The sequence below is a fragment of the Scyliorhinus canicula genome, chromosome 2, assembly GCF_902713615.1.
Source record: "Scyliorhinus canicula chromosome 2, sScyCan1.1, whole genome shotgun sequence".
Lineage (NCBI taxonomy): Eukaryota > Metazoa > Chordata > Chondrichthyes > Carcharhiniformes > Scyliorhinidae > Scyliorhinus > Scyliorhinus canicula.
In genome coordinates this window covers 7,049,055-7,070,355 of record NC_052147.1, presented here as the reverse complement: position 1 = coordinate 7,070,355, position 21,301 = coordinate 7,049,055, and the positions used below count along the sequence as shown (strand labels likewise).

The 21,301-nt window shown below is 44.2% G+C and overlaps 1 protein-coding gene across 4 annotated transcripts in view; it reads right to left on the bottom strand.

The window, feature by feature from the left end:
* The window catches only part of dicer1 (dicer 1, ribonuclease type III), a 174,222-nt gene that overhangs the window by 108,773 nt on the left and 44,148 nt on the right, over positions 1 to 21,301 (bottom strand). For 3 of the 4 annotated variants that reach the window (XM_038822311.1, XM_038822319.1, XM_038822325.1), the window contains exons 2-3: positions 20,454 to 20,514; positions 5,677 to 5,775 (exon numbers count right to left, since the gene is read on the bottom strand). The gene's annotated coding sequence lies outside the window, so the exon portion shown is untranslated. Of the gene's footprint in view, positions 1 to 5,577; positions 5,646 to 5,676; positions 5,776 to 20,453; positions 20,515 to 21,301 lie in introns of those variants that run through there. The other variant, XM_038822335.1, reaches the window with a different exon arrangement.

Genomic DNA, 21,301 nt, shown 5'->3' with positions numbered 1-21,301 from the left:
AAACCAAATCTCAACCTGAGCCAACATCTATACTGTGTCACGTTTTACAGCCAAGTTCAACTGATCCTTTCTGGACTTCCTCTCTTCTTCCTGTGGTCCACAGACTACATTCCAGGGACAAAGTACAATTTTTAACCCACTTATCACTACTTTCCCTCAGCCCCATCTCGCTCCAAATCTCAAGGTGGGCTAAACAGCTGTTTTGTAATGCAGAACAATTACAGCGCGGGTTCAATTCCCGCACCGGCCTCTCCGAACAGGTGCCGGATGTGGCAACTAGGGGCTTTTCACAGTAACTTCATTGAAGCCTACTTGTGACAATAAGCAATTATTATTATTTACTGGGGACACAAGTAAACTAGTGAGGACATAATTGGACTTTCAGGAGCCCAATATATAAAGTCCCACAAAAGGGAGGTGCTTAAAAGCGGAGTCTTGTGGAATTAATAGCAAAACTGCCGCAGCATATTTGCAAGCGTCTTCTTTATAACATCAGGTTAAGTTCTGGAACTTAGAACAATCTTCAATGTGTTTGTGTTGGAATCACAGAGTGCTAAGGAAGAAAAACAGGCCATTCACCAGTTCACGTTTATGACCCAAATATTAACCATACTGCATGTAAATTATTTTTTTCTAAATTAAATGGGTTCACCTGCTGCAATCTGTGCTCAATGCAAACAATCTACTACCATTGAAATTGTAACAACCATACCAATCTTGGACCTCCAAGTCCCACTTAAACCTTGCCTGCTCCAGCAAAAGAAAAGCTCAATTTGTACAGTATCTTCGTAACAGTGTGCTCTCATTATCCAACGGTTGACTTTTTATGAATGAGGATAAAGCCCAGCCTCACCATTTGAGAATGGATAAAATTTCTGAGCACACGTAAGGAGCAGCGCTAATAATCAATAAGAGCACAGTGGATTGTATTCAGCAGGCGGCTGGAGGACTCAGTCCCTTGTGTAAGCATACATATTGGCTCCATGTAACATTATTGCAAACCATATTTTCATGGTACTTCGTTTTAACACTTTCATCGTGCCGTGGTTATTTCTATAAAATTAACCTCTCATTAGGACCAAACATGTTAGCAATTACTTAAATAATAATCCATCAATCTAACACTACCATTTTAATTAAATAATTCATCTGTTCAGTTAAAGTAACAACTCTATTACAATAACAAAGGGGGAATGTCACAAACATGTTAAACATTTTTGGTGGTGATCATCAACAGAAAATTATGACTTGCAAGATTTTAAAAATAAAATATGTAAAATGCACAGCAATGTGATCAGCACCTAAAAAGAAAACAGCAATCCTTCAATAGATCTTGGTTTTAAGGTGTGACTTACATGATACAAAAATGAGTTTAAAACAAATATTTCTTTAATCAAATAATTCTCCCACCTGCCTCTAGATTCACGTGGAATCTGAGATCACTACAAATGGAGATCCATATTTGGAATGAATATAGACTGCACTGCCAGTTAGGATTGTGTGGGCTGTAAAATCATTTCACTGAAAGCGGTTGCATTCATTAAAAAAAAATGTTGTTCAAGCTTCAGTCTCCTTTGACCAAGTTATTCTAACCTGGTATGGATAACTAGAGAGGATTATTGAAATAATGTGAGGAATGTTAAAAGAAAAACACCAGTGTATTGTATCAGGCACAGATTCCGCCATCTCCCAAATCCACGTTCACTTTACCCAAAATTCCATATCTGAATTCCTCCAATCAGTTTTCTGCCCCTGCTGCAGTAAGAAAATGGCATTCAGGAACAAATGAAATCCGATGTGACTGAGTACGGTAAGCTGTCCCCCTTTGTCCTGCTCAATCTGTCTGAACAAAGGGACCTTGGCGTGTTTGCCCATAGATCTCTGAAGGCAAAAGGGCAGGCTAATAGAGTGGCAAAAAAGGCATATGGGACACTTGCCTTTATCAATCAAGGCATAGATTATAAAAGCAGGGAGGTCATGTTGGAGTTGTATAGAACTTTGGTGAGGCCACAGCTGGAGTACTGTGTGCAATTCTGGTCACCACATTATAGCAAGGATGTGATTGCACTGGAGGGGGTGCAGAGGCGATTCACCAGGATGTTGTCTGGGATGGCACACGAGTTATAAAGAGAGAGGTTTGGGTTGTTTTCGCTGTAGCAGAGAAGATTGAGGGGCGACCTGATAGAGGTGTACAAGATATTGAGGAGCATGGACAGGGTGAATAGGGGGCAGCTGTTCCCCTTAGTTCAAGGGTCAGTTACAAGGGGTGGGAAGAACAAGTTCAAGATCAGGGGCAGGAGGTTCAGGGAGGATTTGAGGGGAAACCTTTTCACTCAGAGGATGGTGACGGTCTGGAATGCACTACCTGCGAGAGGGGCAGAGGCGGGTTGCTTCACATCCTACATGAGCACTTGGTACGTCATAACATTCAAGGCTAAGGGCCAAGTGCTGGCAAATGGGATTAGGTAGGCAGGTCAGGAATTTTTCATGCGGTGGTGCAGACCTGATGGGCCGAAGGGCCTCTTCTGTACTTATATTGTTCTGTGATTCTGTCTGCAGCCTTTGGCACAGTTGCCCACTTATGTCCTTCTCCAATAGCTCTCCATCGTTATACAACTAGTGGGAACTCTGTCCTCCTGGTTCCATTCTTATCTACCAAACCAAAGCCAACTATTTCCTGAAATGGCTCCTCTTCCCATTCCCACAATTACCTCTGCGGGACCTGCAAGGTCATATCCTTGGCCACCTGCTGTATCTCATTTACATGTTTCCCTTTGATGATACAATTTAAAAGTACATAAGTTTCCACATACAAATCAAGATGGGGCATGATCTAACTAAATAGCAGAACAGGTTTAAGAAGCTGCATGGTCTATTTCTGCCCCTGGATTCTTAAGCAGTCACTTCACTTTTGCAGATGCCAAGTGATTAATGTGCATTTCCAAAGCATACCAGATTCCCATATTCAGTTTATTTAATACAGACCATTTTGTTAACGGCCCAACCCACCACGTTACTAGAAATTGGCCAGTAAAAACAAATGAACATGCTTACAGGACAGCAAAACATAATAGATTATCTAGAGCAGACCCAAGATTTGTAATAGCATCAAAACAGCTCAGTCAGGCACAAGTCAGGAGTGTAATGAAATACTCCCCACTTGCCTGGACAAGTGCAGCTCCAACAACACTCAAGAAGCTCGACAGAGTTTTCTTCACCAGTCACCAGTGCAACTGGACACTATGCTCCAAATGTGGTATGGCTGGTATTATGGAAATGCCTGGCCCCATTTTTGACAGCTTGTATTTTGAAAGTTTTACTCGATAATCATCACTCAAAACCTAAATCCCTTATAGCCCGAAACAGGAAAATTTATAAGAGAATAGGAAATAGCAGAACAATTAAACAACTACTTTAGTTCTGTCTTCACGGAGGAATATAAATAACTTATGCAAAGGAATATTGGATCTAGTGAGAATTGAAGAAAAATAGTATTAGAAACATTGTGGAGAAATTAATAGGAATGAAAGTCCCTAAATCCCCACGGCATGATAATCGACATCCCAGGGTATTAAAAGGTGGTAGCCATGGCAGTTGTTGGTTGTCATCGTCCAAAATTCTGTATATTCTGAAACAGACCCAGCAGATTGGAGTGTGGCAAATGTAACCTCACTATTTAAAAAAGGTGGCAGAGTGAAAACAGGGAATTACAGACCGCTTAGACTAAACATCAGTCCTAACAAAAATGCTATTATAAAAGGATGCGATAATAGGACACTTAGAAAATATTAACGGGATTAGACAAAGTCAACATGGATTTACATGGGCGGCAGGGCAGCGCAGTTGTTAGCACCATAGATTCACAGCTCCAGGGTCCCATGTTCGATTCTGGCTTAGGTCACTATCTGTTTGGAGTCTGCACGTTCTCCCAGTGTCTGCGTGGGTTTCCTCCTGTTACGTCCCACAAGTCCCGAAAGACATGCTGTTGGGTAATTTGGACATTCTGAATTCTCCGTGTACCCGAACAGGCGCCGGAGTATGGCGGCTTGGGGCTTTTCAAGTAACTGAATTGCAGTGTTAATGTAAGCCTACTTGTGACAATAAAAAAATTTTTTACAAAAGGGAAATCATGTCTGACAAACCTGCTGGAATTTTTGAGGATGCAACTAGTAGAGTAGATATGGATGTGGTGCATATGGATTTTCAGAAAGCTCTTGATAAAAAAGTCCCACATAAGAGATTAGTGTGCAAAATTAAAGTGCATGGGATTGGGGGTGATGGTATTGATTGAGAATTGGGTAGCAGACAGGAAACAGTTGAAAGAAATGAATCTTTTTCGAAGTGGCAGACAGTGACTAGTGGGGTCCCATAGGGATCAGTGCTTGGACACCAGCTATTCACAATAAACCAACGATTTGGATTTGGAAGCAAAAGTAATCTTTCAAATTTGCTGGTGACATGAAACTTGGTGGAAAGGTGAAGAGAATGCTCAGAGGTTTCAAAGTGATTTAGACAATGAGCAAATGCATGGCAATTGCAGTATAACGTGGATTAAAAGCGTAGCTTTCCACTTTGGATGGAGAAACCGAATGGCAGAGTATTATTTAAATGGTGATAGATTTGAAATATTGATGTACAAAGGGAACTAGATGTCAGAGCTCAACAATCACTGAAAGCAAGCATGCAGGTACAGCAAACAGTTTGGAAGGCAACTGGTATCTTGACCTTCATTGCAAGAGGGCCTGAGTACTGGAGCAAGATGTTTTATTTCAGCTGTACAAAGCCTTGGTGGGAGCACATCTGCTGTAATGTGTGCAGTTTTTGCCTCCTTCAGGATATACTTGCCATAAAGGGAGTGCAGCAAAGGTTCACCAGGCGGATTCCAAAGATGGCAGGGCTGTACAAGGTGAGATCAGGTTGATTGAGCCCGTGTTCAATGGAATTTAGATTAATGAGGGGGATCTAATTAAAATATATAAAAGTACTGACAGCACTCGCAGACTGAATACAGGGATGTTGTTTCTACTGGCTGGGGTGTCTAGAACAAGGGATCACGGAATCAGGAGAGGGGATAAGTCATTTAAGGTAGAGATGAGGAGAAATTTATTCACTCAGAGGGTGGTGAGCCTGTGGAATTCTCTACCGCCGGAGGCTGTGGAGGCAACATCATTGCATATGCTTAAGAAAGAAGTAAATACATTTCCAGACTCTAAAGGGATCACGAGATCCGGGGAGAGCACTGGAGTAAGGCGTTGAGACAGAGGACCCATAGTGATCATATTTAATGGTGGAGCAGGTTCGAAGATCCGAATGGCCTACTCCAGCTCCCATTTTCTATGATCAACTGTTTTAATTGTTGTACCACATTGCCCAAGCATTGAAAATGACACTTCCACAAGCCTTTTGAAAGGAAGTTTTACAATGGAACCTCGGTTGGTTTTTATCTCAGAACATTGCTGCCTCAGTGCTTATAAATATAAATCTAGTCCTCTTATCCCAAAAGCATGTCTCATTTTAGTGTTTTCTGTGGATCAACAATTTATCTGGCAAATTAAAAAAATTCAGAAATGCAAAGACCTGTGTCACAGAAACCATTCTTTCACACCCTGAACGAAGCATCAGTGCAAATTCAGCTTAATTATCCATGTTCCAATTCTGCTCCTTTTTGCCACTTACAGTTTCACAGACGTCTACATTTGTCCTGTTTGTGTTAAATGTTAGCATCGTGAGATCTGTACCCTTGGCGTAATCACATCATTGTTCAATATTCAATTCCTGGTTTGATAGGGAAATGAAAAAGTAAAAGGGAAAATAAAGTTAATTAACTATAAATACTAGAAACCAAAAAATTATAAACAGACAAACCAAACAATTTTCACTTTTAAAATATTTTTTGTCACCTATTCGCATCGTTTTACTTCTATAACACATATTCTCCGAGAAGTGGGTGGCACAGTGGTTAGCACTGCTGCCGCACAGCACCAGGGACCCGGATTCAATTCTGGCCTTGGATAACTGTGGAGTTTACATGTTCTCCCAGTGTCCGCGTGGGTTTCCTCCCACAGTCCAAAGATGTGCAGGTTAGGTGAGGTTGCGGGGATAGAGCAGGGTGTGGGCCTAGGTAGGGTACTCTTTCAGAGGGTCAGTGCAGACTTGATGGGCCTAATGGCTTCCTTCTGCACTGTAGGGATTCTGTGGACTCTATGAAGTGAGGCGCAACAAAAGCAAATATGTACTGGAAAAGCTAGCTATCCTTAAGAGTGGCCAAGTTGTCTAGACCAGGCATTGTCAAACTCGGTGGCACGGTGTCGGGAGGGTAGCGGAGGGTTGCAACACACCCGATCGCGCAAATCTGCACCCAACAGCCGGCTGTTAGTAACGCCGGCGACAATTGGCCTTCAAAATGGTCGCGAACATGTAAGAAAAAATGCGGCCGCACTGCGCATGCGCGGCCGCTTTTTTATTTAAACGGCCGCAGCATTTTGTTTCACAAGTTCGGGGCGGTTTTATTTATTTTATTTTATTTTTTTACAAGTTTGGGGTGGGGGGGGGTTTATTTTATAAAATTTCATAGGAAAAAAATGCAGAACTTTGGACAGATGGAGACTCCATACTTTCCGACACTGTATAGCTTCACCTTCATCCAACAGGTTTCATTGGAGGAGCGTGTACGAGGGCTAAAGGGACCCAAAACTATTTCCTCCATTTTTGTCAGCAGCAAACAAGCCAAGAGAAAATGGTGGGTCGCGCAGGCCGGCCTGCGTGGATCGCGAAGGTTGGCCGGTTGGTAAAACTGGGTCCCTGGAAAAAATGTTTGAAGAACACTGGTCTAGACTGAATGACTTGCATCCCAAGTTGCTAAAGGAGAAAGTTGAGTGGAGAAAGTGAAATCCATAACCTTCCTCATTTTCTTACATAGGGAAGATGGGAAGTGTCAGAGGACTAGAGAGTGGCAAAGAAAGGGTACAAGGACATTCCTAATAATTACAGATTAGCCAGTTTATCTTTGGTGTTGGGTAAGGTTTTAGAAACAATAGGTTGGTTGGTGGGGGGGGTTGCAAAATACAATAAGCACTTGGGAGAGGTTTGAACTAATTGAGGTCAGACAGCACAAGTTGGTAAAAGACAGATAGTGCACGACTAATCTAATGTAATGTTTTGATTAAATAACAAAGAAAGATAATGAAGGGAATACATTGGATCTTGTCTATATGCATTTTATTAATGTATTTAAAAAGCTGGTTAACGGAATGAGGCTCATGGAATAGGAGGGACAGTATCAGCTTGGACTAAAAAGTTGGCTGAAGAATAGTGGTGTTAAATGGTCACTGTTTAAACTGGAAACACTTGTGTTTTTCAAGAGTCAATGCAAGGACTTTTTTTTCCGATATATACACAACTTGGATATTGTAATTCAAAGTTCCATTTCAAAATTCAGGTGATACCAAATTTGGGGGTGTGGCAAACAGTGAGGATGATAACCAATTGAGTGCACAGGAGACAAGATAGGCTAGCTGGATGAACAGGCAAATGGCAGAGGAAATTTAAAAAAGTTTGAGGTGAATTTTTGAGGAAGAATTGATGAAATGGCACTGTTCTAAGGAGTGTATGCTACAGGTACAAAGGGCCCGGAGGGTTCAAGTACATCAATCTTTAACAGAGACATAGAAAATAGGATTAGGCCATTTGGCCCTTCAAGTTTGCTCGTCCATTCAACAAGATCATGGCTGATCCTCTGTCTCAACGCCACACACTAGAGCTCTCTCCATGAGTTCAGAAATAGGTTTCTCTTTATTAAATATATCCAGGTTTCTGTGGTAGAGAATTCCATAGGTTTACCACCCTCTAAGCAAAGAAATTTAGAATCATAGAATCTCTGCAGGGCAGAAGGAGGCCATTTAGCCCATCGAGTCTTTTTGTTCTTTCACGAAGTGTAGAAGATTGTAGTTTAGTCGGGCAGCATGGTCGGCACGGGCTTGGAGGGCCAGTTCCTGTGCTGTACTTTTCTTTGTTCGAGTCTGCATCGACCCTCTGAAAGAAAGAGGCTACCCCCCCTGTCCCAACCCTGTAACCCTACCTAACCTGTACATCCCTGGACACTTGAGGGACAATTGTATCATGGCCAATCCACCTAACCTGCACATATTTGGACTGTGGGAGGAAATCGGAGCACTCGGAGGAAACCCATGCCGACACAGGGCACAGTCACCCAAGGACGGAATTGAACCCAGATCCCTGGCGCTGTGAGGAAGCAGTGAATGAATGAAATGAAAATCGCTTATTGTCACAAGTAGGCTTCAAATGAAGTTACTGTGAAAAGCCCCTAGTCGCCACATTCCGGCGCCTGTTCGGGAAGGCTGGTACGGGAATTGAACCATGCTGCTGGCCTGCCTTGGTCTGCTTTCAAAGCCAGCGATTTAGCCGTGTGCTAAACCAGCCCCAGATAACCCCCGTACTGCATGGTACCAGTGCTAACCACCGTACCACCCATTTCTACTTATCTCAGTCCTAAATGGCCTACCAAGTATCCAGAGGCTGCGACCCCTTGCTCTAGGCCTCCAGTATGAGGAAATATCATTCCCACATCCAGCCCTGTCAGAATTCTATACATTTGAATTAGATCCCCTCTCATTCTTCTAAGTTCCAATGAGCACAGGCCCAGTCAACCCGATCTCACCTCATATAACAGTCCTGATATCCTAGGAATCAGTCTGGTGAACCTTTGCTGCAATCCCTCTATGGCAAGTATATCCTTTCTTACATAAGGAGACCAACATGCCACAATCCACCAGGTATGGTCTCCCCAAAGCCCTGTACAGCTGCAGTAAAACATCCTTGCTCTAGTCCTCAAGTGTCTTGCAATGAAGGCCAACATACCATTTGCCTATCCAACTGTTTTTTTAATTCGTTCATGGGATGAGGGCTTCGCTGGCTGGGCCAGCATTTATTGCCCATCCCTAAATTCCCTTGAGGGGGGGGGGGTTAAGAGTCACACACACAAATTTTAAGATTAACAGATGACAAAGTATACTACAAGTTACAATGGTCTCATGAGGCACACCGATTGGCTGTGGTCAAATACACACACTACAGGTACTATGAAATCAATCTTTGGTAATGGGCATTAGCACTTTCCCTACCAACATTAGGCTGACTTGTCTATAATTCCGTTTTCTCTCTGCGTCCCTTTTTAAATATTGGGGTTAAATTAGCTACCCTCCAATCTGCAGGAATTATTCCAGAGTCTGCAGAATCTTGGAAGGTGACCACCAACGCATCCACTATTTTTAGGGCTACTTCCTCAAGTATCCTGGGATGTAGATTATAAGGTCCTGGGGATTTATTGGCCTTCAATCCCATCAATTTCCTCCAAACCATTTCTCTACTCTTACCAATTTCCTTCAATTCTGCCGTCTTACTAAATCCTGTTTTCCCCAGCATGCCTGGTATGTTGTGTCCTCTTGTGAAGGCAGAACCAAAGTAAGTATTCAGTTGGTCAGCCATTTCTTTGTCCCCCATTTTAAATTCTCAGGGCGGGATTCTCTCCTCCCCCCCCGGTTGGAGAATCGCCGGGGAGCAGCATGAATCCCGCCCCCACGGTAGCCTGGCCCGCAATCGGGGCCCACTGATCCACGGGCGGGCCTGTACCGTGGGTGCACTTTTTTCCTACGCGACGTCAGTGTCCGCCTCCACGATGGTAGACGCGTAGGTGAACCACCCTCGCGCATGCACTGACATCAGCAGTTGCTGATGCTCCCGCGCATGCGCGGACCTGCGCTGGCCGGCGGAGTCCCTTTGGCCCCGGTTGGCGCGCGCCAAAGGCCTTCCACGCCGGCTGGCGGGTCGCAAACCACTCCGGCACCGGCCTAGCCCCTGAAGGTGCAGAGGATTCCGCACCTTTGGGGCAGCCCGACGCCGGAGTGGTTCATGCCACTCCGTGCCACCGGGGACCCCCCCCCGGGTACGGGAGAATTCCGCCCTGTTTCTGACTGTAAAGGACCTACATTTGTCTTCACCAACCTTTTTCCCTTCACAACCTATAGATACTTTTACAGTCATATTTTATATTCCCCCAAGCAAACTGTCATGCTCTATGTTTCCCTTCTTAATCAATCCCTTGGTCCTCCTTTTCTGAATTCTAAACTGCTCCCAGTCCTCAGATCTGTTGTTTTCCCTGAACAATTTGTATGCCTTTTCCTTGGTCTAATACCAGCTCTAATTTCCCATTGCTTGGCCACTTTTCCAGTTTTAATTTTGTCAGACAGGAATGAACAATTGTTGCAAATGAACATGTCACCCATGCGCTCTTTGAATATGTATCATTGCCTGTTCACCGTCGTCCCTTTAAGTAATGTGTCCCAATCCCTCATAGGCAACTTCCGCCTCATACCTTCGTAGTTTCCTTTATTAAGATTCAGGACCTTAGTCTGAGAATCATCTACATCACTCTCTATCTGGGTGAAAACTTTCATCATATTATGGTCTCTCATCCCCAAGGAGTCTAGCACAACTAGATCACCAATTATTCCTTTCTCATTACACAATATCCAGTTTAGGATGGCCTGTTCTCCAGCTAATTATCAAGGTATTTGTCCAGGAAACCATCCCCTTTACACTCCAGGGATTCCTCCTGTATGGTATTGTTACTAATTTGCCCAATCTATATACAGATTAGCAGTCACCCATAATTTCAGATGTTCCTTTATAAGAACATAAGAACTAGGAGCAGGAGTAGGCCATCTGGCCCCTCGAGCCTGCTCCGCCATTCAATTAGATCATGGCTGATCCTTTGTGGACTCAGCTCCACTTTCCGGCCCGAACACCATAACCCTTAATCCCTTTATTCTTCAAAAAGCTATCTATCTTTACCTTAAAAACATGTAATGAAGGAGCCTCAACTGCTTCACTGGGCAAGGAATTCCATAGATTCACAACCCTTTGGGTGAAGAAGTTCCTCCTAAACTCAGTCCTAAATCTACTTCCCCTTATTTTGAGGCTATGCCCCCTAGTTCTGCTGTCACCCGCCAGTGGAAACAACCTGCCCGCATCTATCCTATCTATTCCCTTCATAATTTTAAATGTTTCTATAAGATCCCCCCTCATCCTTCTAAATTCCAACGAGTACAGTCCCAGTCTACTCAACCTCTCCTCATAATCCAACCCCTTCAGCTCTGGGATTAACCTAGTGAATCTCCTCTGCACACCCTCCAGCGCCAGTACGTCCTTTCTCAAGTAAGGAGACCAAAACTGAACACAATACTCCAGGTGTGGCCGCACTAACACCTTATACAGTTGCAACATAACCTCCCTAGTCTTAAACTCCATCCCTCTAGCAATGAAGGACAAAATTCCATTTGCCTTCTTAATCACCTGTTGACTTGTAAACCAACCTTCTGTGACTCATGCACTAGCACACCCAAGTCTCTCTGAACAGCGGCATTCTTTAATATTTTATCGTTTAAATAATAATCCCGTTTGCTGTTATTCCTACCAAAATGGATAACCTCACATTTGTCAACATTGTATTCCATCTGCCAGACCCGAGCCCATTCACTTAACCTATCCAAATCCCTCTGCAGACTTCCAGTATCCTCTGCACTTTTCGCTTTACCACTCATCTTAGTGTCATCTGCAAACTTGGACACATTGCCCTTGGTCCCCAACTCCAAATCATCAATGTAAATTGTGAACAATTGTGGGCCCAACACTGATCCCTGAGGGACACCACTAGCTACTGATTGCCAACCAGAGAAACACCCATTTATCCCAACTCTTTGCTTTCTATTAATTAACCAATCCTCTATCCATGCTACTACTTTACCCTTAATGCCATGCATCTTTATCTTATGCAGCAACCTTTTGTGTGGCACCTTGTCAAAGGCTTTCTGGAAATCCAGATATACCACATCCATCGGCTCCCCGTTATCTACTGCACTGGTAATGTCCTCAAAAAATTCCACTAAATTAGTTAGGCATGACCTGCCTTTAACAAACCCATGCTGCGTCTGCCCAATGGGACAATTTCTATCCAGATGCCTCGCAATTTCTTCCTTGATGATAGATTCCAGCATCTTCCCTATTACCGAAGTTAAACTCACTGGCCTATAATTTCCTGCTTTCTGCCTACCTCCTTTTTTAAACAGTGGTGTCACGTTTGCTAATTTCCAATCCACCGGGACCACCCCAGAGTCTAGTGAATTTCGGTAAATTATCACTAGTGCATCTGCAATTTCCCTAGCCATCTCTTTTAGCACTCTGGGATGCATTCCATTAGGGCCAGGAGACTTGTCTACCTTTAGCCCCATTAGCTTGCCCATCACTCCCTCCTTAGTGATAACAATCCTCTCAAGGTCCTCACCTGTCATAGCCTCATTTCTATCAGTCGCTGGCATGTTATTTGTGTCTTCCACTGTGAAGACCGACCCAAAAAACCTGTTCAGTTCCTCAGCCATTTCCTCATTTCCCATTATTAAAACTCCCTTCTCATCCTCTAAAGGACCAATATTTACCTTAGCCACTCTTTTTTGTCTTATATATTTGTAAAAACTTTTACTGTCTGTTTTTATATTCTGAGCAAGTTTACTCTCATACTCTATCTTACTCTTCTTTATAGCTTTTTTAGTAGCTTTCTGTTGCCCCCTAAAGATTTCCCAGTCCTCTAATCTCCCAGAAATCTTTACCACTTTATATGCTTTTTCCTTCAATTTGATACTCTCCCTTATTTCCTTAGATATCCACGGTCGATTTTCCCTCTTTCTTCCGTCCTTCCTTTTTGTTGGTATAAACCTTTGCTGAGCACTGTGAAAAATCGCTTGGAAGGTTCTCCACTGTTCCTCAACTGTTCCACCATAAAGTCTTAGCTCCCAGTCTACCTTAGCTAGTTCTTCTCTCATCCCCTTGTAATCTCCTTTGTTTAAACACAAAACACTAGTATTTGATTTTACTTTCTCACCCTCCATCTGTATTTTAAATTCCACCATATTGTGATCGCTCCTTCCGAGAGGATCCCTAACTATGAGATCATGAATCAATCCTGTCTCATTACACAGGACAAGATCTAGGACCGCATGCATCTCAGAGTTTATTGTCATTCCCAATATCAACATTACAGTTTGGGGATCTATATACAATCCCCACTAATGTTTGTTGCCCCTTAGTGTTTCTCAGCTCTACCCATACTGATTCCACATCGTTTTCTCTATAACCAGCAATGCAACTCCTCTGTCTTTCCTTTTTGTCTTTGCTTTCTAAATACTGAACACCCCGGATGTTAATTCCCATCCCTGATCACCCTGCAGCCTGACTTTATCCCACCCATTTACAGCTATTTGCTCAAAGGCTCCAACAATGTAGAGGCATAGAAAACAGTCTCGCTCTGCAACAAATCACCTCCACTCAATTCCTCCGATTCTAATGCTCCAAGGAGAAAGAAAAGGGACCCATAAAAACGCCCCAATCTCAAAGAAAAGTTGAAGGAACCCAGTCCTTTCTCAAGATACATAATCTGCCTGGGCCATTGATAGAGACGATATTTCACATAATTGACTCCGATATGGCTTTTGCTAGTACACCTTCACTTCCACCATGCCGGTGCCCTGCGCTCAAGCGATCCACAGCCTAGGCTCTGGCCAGGGCAGGATGACTCAATATGATCAGCTGCCTCCAACCCCTCACGACGAGCATAGAGAAGACAATAATATAGTGCCACTGGCCCAGGCCTCGACACACTGTGCTCTGTTGAACCTGATACACCAACCTCCAGATTAAAATTACTAAAGCATGGCTGCCAATTTTTAAACTCAGTCGGGAACTTGCCTCCCACTTTCCGGGTTCATGGACATTCCTAGTCAGGCCACTACCTCCCGAACCTGTCAGGATAGACGACACACTGCACAGCAAAATCACAACCAACTGAAAGTGCTCTGTAGAAAACAAGGGTTCCCTCCTGCGCCTCCACCATTCTCCTATGGATACCTTGCAATTCCTCAGCTCAAAAGACCTGCACACGGAGCCAAGATAGTCATCCAGAACAACAAAGTTAATGGCGACCATCATCCCGATGCACGCATCATCGCTGAAGCGAAAGCCCATTCACTAGCAACAACATCACTGCACAAACTAGTTACCACCCTAGCCCACTTCAAACACCATGGTCAAATGAGGATTCTCCACAATTTAATCCGCTCCTTATCACAAATTGTTGTGTAATTTCAAGAAGGAATTAGAAATAACCCTTGGAGCTAAAGGGGGGGGGGGGGGGGCAGAATAGTGTATTACCAGCTATGATCAGAATGAATGGCAGAGCAGGCCCAAGGGCCGAATGGCCTCCTCTTGCTTCTATTTTCTATGTTCCTAAAACTCCAAACAGGATCAACGAGACACGCAGTGCAAGATACATATCCCAAAGACCGCAACATGTGCCAGGCTCGGCCTGATTCAATTTAAGGTCGTTCACCGGGCCCACATGACAGTGGCTCGGATGAGCAAATTCTTTGGGATAGAGGACAAATGCGCTAGGTGCGCAGGAGCACCAGCGAACCACGTTCACATGTTTTGGGAATGCCCTAAACTTAGGGGGTACTGGGAGGGATTTGCGGGTGTCATGTCCCGGGTGCTAAAAACAAGGGTGGCGATGGGTCCAGGGGTGGCAATTTTTGGGGTTTCGGAAGACCCGGGAGTCCAGGGGAGAAAGAGGCCGATGTTTTGGCTTTTGCTTCCCTGATAGCCCGGCGACGAATACTATTGGCATGGAGGGACTCAAAGCCCCCGAAGACGGAGTTGTGGCTTGCGGACATGTCGAGTTTCCTGGGTATGGAAAAAATTAAGTTCGCCTTGAGGGGATCTGTACAGGGGTTTGCCCGAAGGTGGCAACCATTTATGGACTTCTTTGCAGGAGAGTGAGCGTCAGCAGGGGGTTGGGGTGGGGGTGGGGGGGGGTGTATAGAGTAGAGTAGGAGGGATAAAATGGCGGGTAGTACCGGTGGGAGAGGAGCGGGCTTGTGCAGTACGTTACGGTTGAAGTATTGAATGTGCGTGGATGTTTGCACATTTTTGCCTTTTTTGCTTTTTTTCTGTTGATGTCTGTAACTGTGTACAAAGCCAAAAACTACCTCAATAAAATTGTTTATTAAAAAAAAGATATGTATCCCAAAACAAAAGACAAATTTGAAAAGTGCACCACTAGGATAAAATAAAGGATTAAAAACAAGTAGAGCCAAAGCTCACAAGAACGCAGCCACTCCCGTGCATAGATCACCACACAGCCCCCCACCCCCTCACCTTATTTCTAATGCTTACCACATAAATCCCTTAAAATTACCTTTGTTTTCCAAACACTTGAAAATAAACTTTGAGGGCTTCAGGGATACAGCGGGGACTGAACTGCTCTACAAAGTACTGGCATGGGCCTGATGAGCTGAATGGCCTCTGTGCCTCAATTACTCATTTTTGAGAGATTAAAGGATGTTTAACTAGCCTTCATCGTTCAAAGACATTTGGCCTATTGCAGTTACACTGGCATTAACCATTCAATTTTATTTACTTTCCTCTGTTCTATCTACAGATGATTTCATATTTTCCAACTTCAATTGCTCATCTATTTCTTTTTAAAATCATAGCTTCTGACTCAAGAGATGTGATGAAGCATCCCATGTTATAATAATAGTGAAAACATTATACGTAATTACCCCCTTTATTCTGCTCATGCTAAGGCATAACCAAGTTATCAGTTTTCTAACCTTAGAATTAACCTTTGACTTAACTTTCTGAAATGATGTTGTATGTAAAAATGCATGTTTTCTTTTAGCTGCAATCACTCATTCCTTCCAGTGTGTCTTTTCTGTACCTGTTCCATCACTCTCCTGCCTTCTCTTCCGTCTAATAATCCCTCAGACTTTAGGATCATAAGACTTCAAAGCAAGAGTTGGCACTTGAGCCCTTCAAACCTGATACATCATTCAATAAGATAATGTGGTCTTAAACTTTCCTGTCTGCCTCCATAACCCACAACTCTCTTTATCAAAAATCCATCAAACTCATCGTTGAATAACTTCAATGACCAGTCTACTCGCTTCTCTCCATCTTGAAACGGAGACACTTTTCAACTGTGTCCCCTCTAGTTCCTCCACAAAGGGGAAACATCCTATTTTATGTAATTTCAGATTTTATAAACAATTTATGCCATACTAATATTTTATTTGATTTCATACGGAATGATATTAGTGACCTCCACAGCCACCTATTACCTCTAAACTAAGGGTTAAGAATCAAACAAATTATAACGAGAAAACCATTTCTGGGAACTATACCACAGTTACAGTACAAACATGAATCACAACCACTTTCAAAATAGTTTCTTACATAATGGCTGTCAGAATTACAAAATTAAAATGCTTTCCAAATAAAGAGTTAAGTCGTCCGGTGGCGGCATGCAGAGAGCAGTCACACACGAGGTAGCTCCCGCCAGAGTACTTTGATTTTCAATTGTGTTTTGGGGGTGATTTGGGGTGGAGCTTGGGATAAGAGTACCACATAAAAGGAGTGTCCAATAAGTACAAAACCAGGCAGCAGAAAAGTAAATAATTGTCTTTGAAAGCTTCGTCTGCTGAGAAAATGCTGGAGGTTCCTGCTGCGACTTTGGCCACTCTGCTCACCTTCGGGATGCTCACAGGCATCTTGGCGGTGGAACCTGAAATAACGACATGCTGTCTCGAAGGACCTTGACAGAGGAATCGAAGGGGCCCTGTCCCCTATCCTTGTAGCCTTGGCAGAAATGGACCAGCCGATAAAGGCACAAGGCATGATGCTACAGGACACGGTCTTTCGAGGCAGTGACCAGATTACCTCCCTGGAAGCAGAGATGGTAGAGGTGGCCAGGAATAACAAGGCACGAAGGGCCACGGTGGACGATCTGGAGAACAGCTCCAGAACGCAGAACTGGAAAATCGTAGGGCTGCCAGAGGGTCTGGTAGGTACAAACCTTTATTTTTTTTAAATAAATTTAGAGTGTCCAATTCATTATTTTCAATTAAGGGGCAATTTAGCGTGGCTGCACATCTTCGGGTTGTGGGGGCGAAACCAACACAAACACGGGGAGAATGTGCAAACTCCACATGGACAGTGACCCAGATCTGGGATTGAACCTGGGACCTCGGCACCGGAAGAAGCTGTACTAAACACTGTGCCACTGTGCTGCCCGGAATGTCCAAACCTATCAAATTATATGATTCAGATGTTTAGGAAGGTGGTGGGGGAGGGTGGAATAGCATCCCCTCCCGAATTGGGCCCCACAAGTTGCTCAGGTGAACCACTGTGGGCGATCATAGAGCACTTTTCAGTTCCAAGAAAAGGAAAGAGTCCTGCAGCAGGCAAAGGACCACCGGGGGCTATAGATGGGAGGGCCACGCCATTAGGATGTGGGAGGGGGAGCTGGCTAAATGGCGTCCAACATTCAACAAGGCCGTGGCTGTGTTTGTGTTGTGCAGGAACAATGCTTGATTTGGCATGGTATACTCTGCGTGCCTCAGAGTAACTTACAAATAGAAACATAACTATTTTAATGCACCAGAGGATGCAGAAGCATTTGTGCAGAAGCATGGACTGGGATCGAGCAAACTGTGAATGAGTCTGTTGGGAGATGTCTGTTTGGGGGTGGGCATGTGATATTTGCAATTTGTTGGGGTCCCTTTGATGTTTGCACTTGTAATTTTACTGTGGATTTGTGGGATGGGTATTGTTCTTCTTTCTTCAAATATTAAAGTTGGATATGGGTGGGGGGCTGGTTGGTGTTTTGGTTAGTTGTTTTGTTTTTACGCTGAGCAGGGGTCGCCCTGCTAGCTGCAACTGCAGCTCATACTGCGAGGAGGAGTTTAAGGATGAGTTAGGATTTTTGTTTTGGGTTAAGGATGGGGGGAGGCGGCTGGTGACTTTGTTTGCCTTGTTGCTGTTTGCTTGTTCATTTGGGTGCGGTTTGATGGGAGGTGGTGTGGGCGGGGGAAAAAAAGAGGGTTAGTTTTCCGACGGTGACTATAACTTTTTACTTTGTTGTTCTATTGGGGGATTTGGTGGGCATCTTGGGTGGGTCTGGCTTCGGCTCTGAATAGTTGCTAGACTACCCCACATGGTGGGAATCGCTGACTCTGGTTCCGGGGGGGGGGGGGGGGGGGGGGGGGGGAGAGAAGAAGAAGAGAGGCAGTGGTTGACTATATGGTTTACCTGATCGCTTGGATGTAACGGGGTTGAACAAGTCCGGTAAAAGGATCGAGGGTGTTTGCGCACCTCAAGAGTTTGAATGCTGATGTGGTGTTTTTGCGGGAGACCCATTTACAGATCAAGGATCGGACAACATTATGGAAGGACTGGTTGGGACAAGTATTGCATTCAGGATTTGAAGGTAGGGACCGGGCTGCGGTTTTGGTTAATAAAAGATAATCTTTTTTGGCGGCTAAAATTTTAGTGCATCCAAACAGGAGGTATGATTGTTCGTGGGTCGTTGGTACATACTCTGGCAGTCTTAATTAATGTGTGTGTGTGTGTGTTGGGGGGGGAGACAGAGAGCAATCCCCCCCCCCTCCCTCCCCCGTGGAGGTTGGACACAATTTGCTGGCAGACAAGGGATTTTGAGAGAGGGTCTCCTCCGCCATTAGGTAGTACATTGATTTTAATAGGCATGAGAATATTTTGCCTTCCACGTTGTGGGAAGCTCTGAAGGCGGTCATTCGGGGGAGAATATAGAACATACAGTGTAGAAGGAGGTCATTTGGCCCATCGAGTCGGCACTGACCCACTTAAGCCCTCACTTCCACCCTATCCCCGTAACCCAATAAGCCCTCCTAACCTTTTTGGACACTAAGGGCAATTTATCATGGGTAATCCACCTGACCTGCACGTATATGGACTGTGGGCGGAAACCGGAGCACCCGGAGGAAACCCACGCAGACACAAGGGGAACGTGCAGACACCACACAGACAGTGGCCCATCAGGGAATCGAACCTGGGACCCTGGCACTGTGAAGCCACAGTGCTAGCCACTTGTGCTACCATGCTGCCCGGGAGGGAAGAGATAATCTCCGATAAGGCATATAAAGAGAACAGTGAAAGGGTAGAGAGGCAGAGGTTGGTGGATTCCATCCTTGACCGCCAGTACTCACTTGCCCCAACACCAGAGTTGTTGGCGAGCAGGAGGAAATTACTTGGGAAGACGACTGCTTCCGCCCACTTCTTCGTCCTGGTCAAGTGATCATACGGAGTTTTAGAGTTAGGAGGGGGTCGGCAGAAGGGCTCCACTAGAGATGGTAGCCTTTCATTTCCTATTTCTGAGAGTAAGTCAACGTCAGATGTGGGGGGCTGATGGTCTTGGGAAGGAGAAGTTTGAAATTGTATTTATTCTGTGTTGTGGTTATACTGTGTTATAATGAAAAATTTTCACAATAAAACTATATATTTTAAATATTTACGTTAATGCACCTCAGAGCAGTGTTAAGAAAGTAAACTGTCCAGTGTTAACACTGCCACTAAGTTAACTTATGCAACAGTACCACTATGCCCAAGGAGAATTTGCACAGGAGGCAAAATGTTTGTTTCATACTATGCCACAGGATCCTCTTCGTAACTATCAGTATCACCAGCAAAAGGGCAGCACGGTAGCACAGTGGGTGCCACGGTAGCAGTGGTTAGTACTGTGGCTTCACAGCGCCAGGGTCCCAGGTTTTATTTCCGGCTTGGGCCACTATCTGTACGGAGGTTACACGTTCTCCCCGTGCCTGCGTGGGTTTCCTCCGGGAGCTCCGGTTTCCTCCCTCAAGTCTCGAAACATGTGCTTGTTAGGTGAATTGGACATTCTGAATTCTCCCTCAGTGTACCCAAACAGGGGCTGGAGTGTGGCGACGAGGGGCTTTTCACTTAATTGCAGTGTTAATGTAAGCCTACTTGTGACAATAATAAAGATTATTAAGCTATGTAAGTCGCATACTTTTAACCTTCATATTGAGCTCAATACGTCCTATCTGGACAAGGCACAAATTTGGAAACCCAAATGTTAATCGCAATGTTAGGTGGTTCATTGTTCAAGGACAGGATGTTGTAAGATTTTGGACTAACCAATACTCCAAATGCCAATGCCAACACAGCAGTTGAGGCTTATAGTTAATGGGCCATATATTTCACAGAGTGGCAATCAGTGGTGGATTGCCACTCCATACCAACTTATCTGCACTTAAAGTTCTTGTCTTGCCCAACCGTCCTGACTCAGGCCGGGTGAGATTCAAGCAGCATAGTAGTTCCCTGGCTCTAGTGCGAAATGCTCAAGAAGCAGAGTGACTGAGAACACAGCCGTTTGTTTTTTTTAAACAGGTGAGTTTAAATGTCCCACTGAAAACTACAGGCCAGGGACAAGGTAAGCCGCTGCGAAGCCAGGGGGTTAGGGGTCATTGTGTTGTTAGTAGCCATTGACATACCTCGAACATTGATGTGTTGCTGGTTTGAGTCCAAGGCAGACCGTCTTTGAGCAGGAAAAACCTAAGAAAAGAACACAATTACACATTACTCCCACTGAAGAGCTGCCTTCCTGCAGTTTGGGTATCGATGCGATTTTGATGGAAAATTAATAAATATGCTTAGCAATCAAATTATTGCATTTGCTGGTTTGGTCAAAAGATGGATTTGGATAACATTGTAATATAAACAAAATATCAGCTCAGCTTAATAGTAACATTTTCATCTTATTCAGAAAGTCTGGGCTTCAAATCCAAAACCAGGTCCCGAACACACAAACTTAGGCAGGTTGATTAATGACAATTCAAAAAACAACAGAATTCCCCTGAAGTCTTGGCCAACATGTACCCCCTAAACTAACTACCATTATAGATTAACAAGCCATTATCTCATTGAGACCATTTTCTGCCTGAAACCAACGACAGAACTTCATTGGCTATAACATGCTTTTGGAATGAAAGCATCAAAGTGCATGGGAACGTTATGAATAAAACTAAAAACATAAAATACCATCTTCACTCGAGAAAGTGCTACTAGAGAGTTTACTGCCCGATGCTGCTTTAAGCATCCAAAGCCTCAGGAACACTTACAGATTAACTTGACATACCTTTTAACCAACTTTGTGTAAACTAAACAGCGTGGCTTTGTGTAAACTAGTGGATGTTAGGCCTATAAGATCAGTGACAAATTTTTAAATTCTTGGACTGCAGCACGGTAGCACAGTGATTAGCACTGTTGCTTCACATCTCCCAGGTCCCATATGTGATTCCCTGCTTGGGTCGCTGTCTGTGAGGAGTTTGCACGTTCTCTG